General features: G+C 65.9%; 1 non-coding gene across 1 annotated transcript; it reads right to left on the bottom strand.

The window, feature by feature from the left end:
• Positions 1 to 2,479: 2,479 nt before the first annotated feature.
• LOC141979863 (5S ribosomal RNA) lies at positions 2,480 to 2,598 on the bottom strand. Its single transcript, XR_012637251.1, has one exon. It is a non-coding gene; the product is annotated as a 5S ribosomal RNA (ribosomal RNA).
• Between the last annotated feature and the right edge of the window lie 2,402 nt (positions 2,599 to 5,000).

Below are 5,000 nucleotides of genomic sequence, written 5' to 3'. Positions count from 1 at the left end.
CTCCGGGTTGACCTGGTGGCCGGACGGGAATTAAGCCCGGAGCCCGGGGCAGGGCGACCCCGGACGGACGGGGGTATGCCGGCCCCTGCCCGCGGGGGCAGGCTCCGGGTTGACCTGGTGGCCGGAGGAGAATTAAGCCCGGAGCCCGGGGCAGGGCGACCCCGGACGGACGGGGCTCCGCCTGGCCCCTGCCCGCGGGGGCAGGCTCCGGGTTGACCTGGTGGCCGGAGGAGAATTAAGCCCGGAGCCCGGGGCAGGGCGACCCCGGACGGACGGGGATCCGCCTGGCCCCTGCCCGCGGGGGCAGGCTCCGGGTTGACCTGGTGGCCGCTCGGGACTTAAGCCCGGAGCCCGGGGCAGGGCGGCCCCGGACGGACGGGGCTCCGCCTGGCCCCTGCCCGCGGGGGCAGGCTCCGGGTTGACCTGGTGGCCGGAGGAGAATTAAGCCCGGAGCCCGGGGCAGGGCGACCCCGGACAGACGGGGGTCCGCCTGGCCCCTGCCCGCGGGGGCAGGCTCCGGGTTGACCTGGTGGCCGGACGGGAATTAAGCCCGGAGCCCGGGGCAGGGCGACCCCGGACGGACGGGGCTCCGCCGGCCCCTGCCCGCGGGGGCTGGCTCCGGGTTGACCTGGTGGCCGCTCGGGACTTAAGCCCGGAGCCCGGGGCAGGGCGACCCCGGACGGACGGGGCTCCGCCTGGCCCCTGCCCGCGGGGGCAGGCTCCGGGTTGACCTGGTGGCCGGACGGGGAATAAGCCCGGAGCCCGGGGCAGGGCGACCCCGGACGGACGGGGGTCCGCCGGCCCCTGCCCGCGGGGGCAGGCTCCGGGTTGACCTGGTGGCCGCTCGGGACTTAAGCCCGGAGCCCGGGGCAGGGCGACCCCGGACGGACGGGGGTATGCCGGCCCCTGCCCGCGGGGGCAGGCTCCGGGTTGACCTGGTGGCCGGTTTGCTTTCGGGCCACCAGGTCAACCCGCTGCCTGTATGGGGTTGACCTGGTGGCCGCTTTCCTTCCCGGCCACCAGGTCAACCCGCTGAATGTATGGGGTTGACCTGCTGGCCGCTTTCCTTCCCGGCCACCAGGTCAACCCGCTGAATGTATGGGGTTGACCTGCTGGCCGCTTTTCTTCCCGGCCACCAGGTCAACCCGCTGAATGTATGGGGTTGACCTGCTGGCCGCTTTCCTTCCCGGCCACCAGGTCAACCCGCTGAATGTATGGGGTTGACCTGCTGGCCGCTTTCCTTCCCGGCCACCAGGTCAACCCGCTGAATGTATGGGGTTGACCTGCTGGCCGCTTTTCTTCCCGGCCACCAGGTCAACCCGCTGAATGTATGGGGTTGACCTGCTGGCCGCTTTCCTTCCCGGCCACCAGGTCAACCCGCTGAATGTATGGGGTTGACCTGCTGGCCGCTTTCCTTCCCGGCCACCAGGTCAACCCGCTGAATGTATGGGGTTGACCTGCTGGCCGCTTTCCTTCCCGGCCACCAGGTCAACCCGCTGAATGTATGGGGTTGACCTGCTGGCCGCTTTCCTTCCCGGCCACCAGGTCAACCCGCTGAATGTATGGGGTTGACCTGCTGGCCGCTTTCCTTCCCGGCCACCAGGTCAACCCGCTGAAAGTATGGGGTTGACCTGGTGGCCGCTTTCCTTCCCGGCCACCAGGTCAACCCGCTGAAAGTATGGGGTTGACCTGGTGGCCGCTTTCCTTCCCGGCCACCAGGTCAACCCGCTGCCGGCATGGGGTTGACCTGCTGGCCGCAGAGGGGCAGGCTCCGGGTTGACCTGGTGGCCGGACGGGGATTAAGCCCCGGCTCGGAGCAGGGCAAGCCCGGGCGGAGGGGGGTCCGCTTGGCCCCTGCCCGCGGGGGCAGGCTCCGGGTTGACCTGGTGGCCGGTTTGCTTTCGGGCCACCAGGTCAACCCGCTGAATGTATGGGGTTGACCTGCTGGCCGCTTTCCTTCCCGGCCACCAGGTCAACCCGCTGAATGTATGGGGTTGACCTGCTGGCCGCTTTCCTTCCCGGCCACCAGGTCAACCCGCTGAATGTATGGGGTTGACCTGCTGGCCGCTTTCCTTCCCGGCCACCAGGTCAACCCGCTGAATGTATGGGGTTGACCTGCTGGCCGCTTTCCTTCCCGGCCACCAGGTCAACCCGCTGAATGTATGGGGTTGACCTGCTGGCCGCTTTCCTTCCCGGCCACCAGGTCAACCCGCTGAAAGTATGGGGTTGACCTGCTGGCCGCTTTCCTTCCCGTCCACCAGGTCAACCCGCTGAATGTATGGGGTTGACCTGCTGGCCGCTCTGCTTCCCGGCCACCAGGTCAACCCCCTGCCGGTATGGGGTTGACCTGCTGGCCGCAGAGGGGCAGGCTCCGGGTTGACCTGGTGGCCGGCAGGGACTTCAGCCCCAGGGCCCCTGGCAGGGCGACCCTGCCCTTGTTCCCCAGAAAAGGAGAGAGCTGGCTCGCAGCGGGAAAAGCTGCCTACGGCACCTGGGATTCCCAGGCGGTCACCCATCCAAGTACTAGCCAGGCCCGGGACGGTTTACCTTCCGAGATCGGACGGGATCGGGGGCCTTCCGTCCGGTATGGCCGTAGGCACTCGGCTCCGGTCCGCCTCGTCCCCTTTCCCTTACTGACTCCCCTGCCTCGGGTGGGCCCGATCCTTTTTTCCGTTTTTTTTTTTCCGCTCCGGAGGCTTCGTGAGCCCCCCCCCAACACCCCTTTGGGGGTCGGTGAAATTTTTTTTTTCAGACTTCCAGGGGCCCGATCCTGGCCGCGGGCACCCGGCTCCGGGCACCCGGCTCCGGGCCGCCTCGTCCCCTTTCCCTTACTGACTCCGCTGCCTCGGGTGGGCCCGATCCTTTTTTCCGTTTTTTTTTTTCCGCTCCGGAGGCTTCGTGAGCCCCCCCCAACACCACTTTGGGGGTCGGTGAAAAAATTTTTTTCAGACTTCCAGGGGCCCGATCCTGGCCGCGGGCACCCGGCTCCGGGCACCCGGCTCCGGGCCGCCTCGTCCCCTTTCCCTTACTGACTCCCCTGCCTCGGGTGGGCCCGATCCTTTTTTCCGTTTTTTTTTTTTTTCGCTCCGGAGGCTTTATGAGCCCCCCCCAATACCACTTTGGGGGTCGGTGAAAAAAATTTTTCAGACTTCCAGGGGCCCGATCCTGGCCGCCGGCACCCGGCTCCGGGCACCCGGCTCCGGGCCGCCTCGTCCCCTTTCCCTTACTGACTCCCCTGCCTCGGGTGGGCCCGATCCTTTTTTCCGTTTTTTTTTTTTTCGCTCCGGAGGCTTTATGAGGCCCCCCCTAACCGTTTTTGGGGTCGGTGAAAATTTTTAGTCAGACTTCCAGGGGCCCGATCCTGGCCGCGGCTTCGCAGGCTGGCCTGGGGGGGGGGGCATCTCTAGCTCCGGCCGCGGACGGCGAGACGCTCGGCCACCAGGTCAGCCCGGAGGAAAAGGCTGAAAAAAATGTCTAAGTCCCCCCGGGACACCAGGTCAACCCGGAGGAAAAGGCTGAAAAAAATGTCTAAGTCCCCCCGGGACACCAGGTCAACCCGGAGGAAAAGGCTGAAAAAAAGTCTAAGTCCCCCCGGGACACCAGGTCAACCCGGAGGAAAAGGCTGAAAAAAATGTCTAAGTCCCCCCGGGACACCAGGTCAACCCGGAGGAAAAGGCTGAAAAAAAGTCTAAGTCCCCCCGGGACACCAGGTCAACCCGGAGGAAAAGGCTGAAAAAAAGTCTAAGTCCCCCCGGGACACCAGGTCAACCCGGAGGAAAAGGCTGAAAAAAAGTCTAAGTCCCCCCGGGACACCAGGTCAACCCGGAGGAAAAGGCTGAAAAAAAGTCTAAGTCCCCCGGGACACCAGGTCAACCCGGAGGAAAAGGCTGAAAAAAATGTCTAAGTCCCCCCGGGACACCAGGTCAACCCGGAGGAAAAGGCTGAAAAAAAGTCTAAGTCCCCCCGGGACACCAGGTCAACCCGGAGGAAAAGGCTGAAAAAAAGTCTAAGTCCCCCCGGGACACCAGGTCAACCCGGAGGAAAAGGCTGAAAAAATGTCTAAGTCCCCCCGGGACACCAGGTCAACCCGGAGGAAAAGGCTGAAAAAAATGTCTAAGTCCCCCCGGGACACCAGGTCAACCCCGAGGAAAAGGCTGAAAAAATGTCTAAGTCCCTGCTCGGCCATCAGGTCAACCCCATTCAAAGTGACGGGTTGACCTGATGGCCGGCAGTCTCACGGAAGTCCGGATGGGGTCGCCAAAAGTGCCCTCGGCCGACCGAGAGAACCAGGAGGTCGGATAGGATTTCAGATTGGTCCCCCTAAATTGGCGGTTGGATTTTTCGACTAGTTCATTTTGACGGGTGCGAGGAGATTTCTGAGAACAGGTTTTTCGGAACCTGTGAGAACCAGAGATGAGCCTCGGGGACCAATCTGCGCGTTGTACCCGATCTTGTGAGGGGGGACAGGGGCACGTTGGCAGGTGGGGCGGCCCCCGGCCCCCCCGAGCCCCCCCTTTTCCGGCTCTTTTCCTCCGGGGACCCCGTCGTCCCCTCGCACCCCCGGTGCAGGCCCGGTGGCCGGGATGCGAACTCCGACTGTCGGCGCCCCCCGGAGGGAGGGGGGGCCCGCTCCTCTCTCGCCTTCCGATCGATGTGGCGCTCACGTTCGCGACGGGAAGGGTCCTTCGCGGGCCGGCGCCCCCGACCGCAGGGGGCGTCTGGCGTTCAGGCGGATCGGGTCCCTCTTCCTCTTCGCGTCCCCGGATCCTGGGGCCGATTGGGACTTTCCTCCTTTGGGGGGGGGCCCGGGCGCGTGCCCGGCCCTCCGCGCCGTGGGGCCAGCCGGCCGAGATCTCCGCCCTGCGAGGTCGAGCGGCTCCGGCAGCCCACCCAGGGGTCCGAAAACCCAGGGAGCCGCGAGGCTCGGCAGGGCCAAACACGTCGCGAGAGCGAGCAGGGGCGCGCTGCGGTCCCCCGCCGTGCCCGACGGTCCTTCTCCA

This window comes from Natator depressus, chromosome 28 (genome assembly GCF_965152275.1).
Source record: "Natator depressus isolate rNatDep1 chromosome 28, rNatDep2.hap1, whole genome shotgun sequence".
Classification (NCBI taxonomy): Eukaryota; Metazoa; Chordata; order Testudines; family Cheloniidae; genus Natator; species Natator depressus.
Note: the sequence above shows the minus strand (reverse complement) of the source record. Positions and strands in the feature narration are given on the sequence as shown.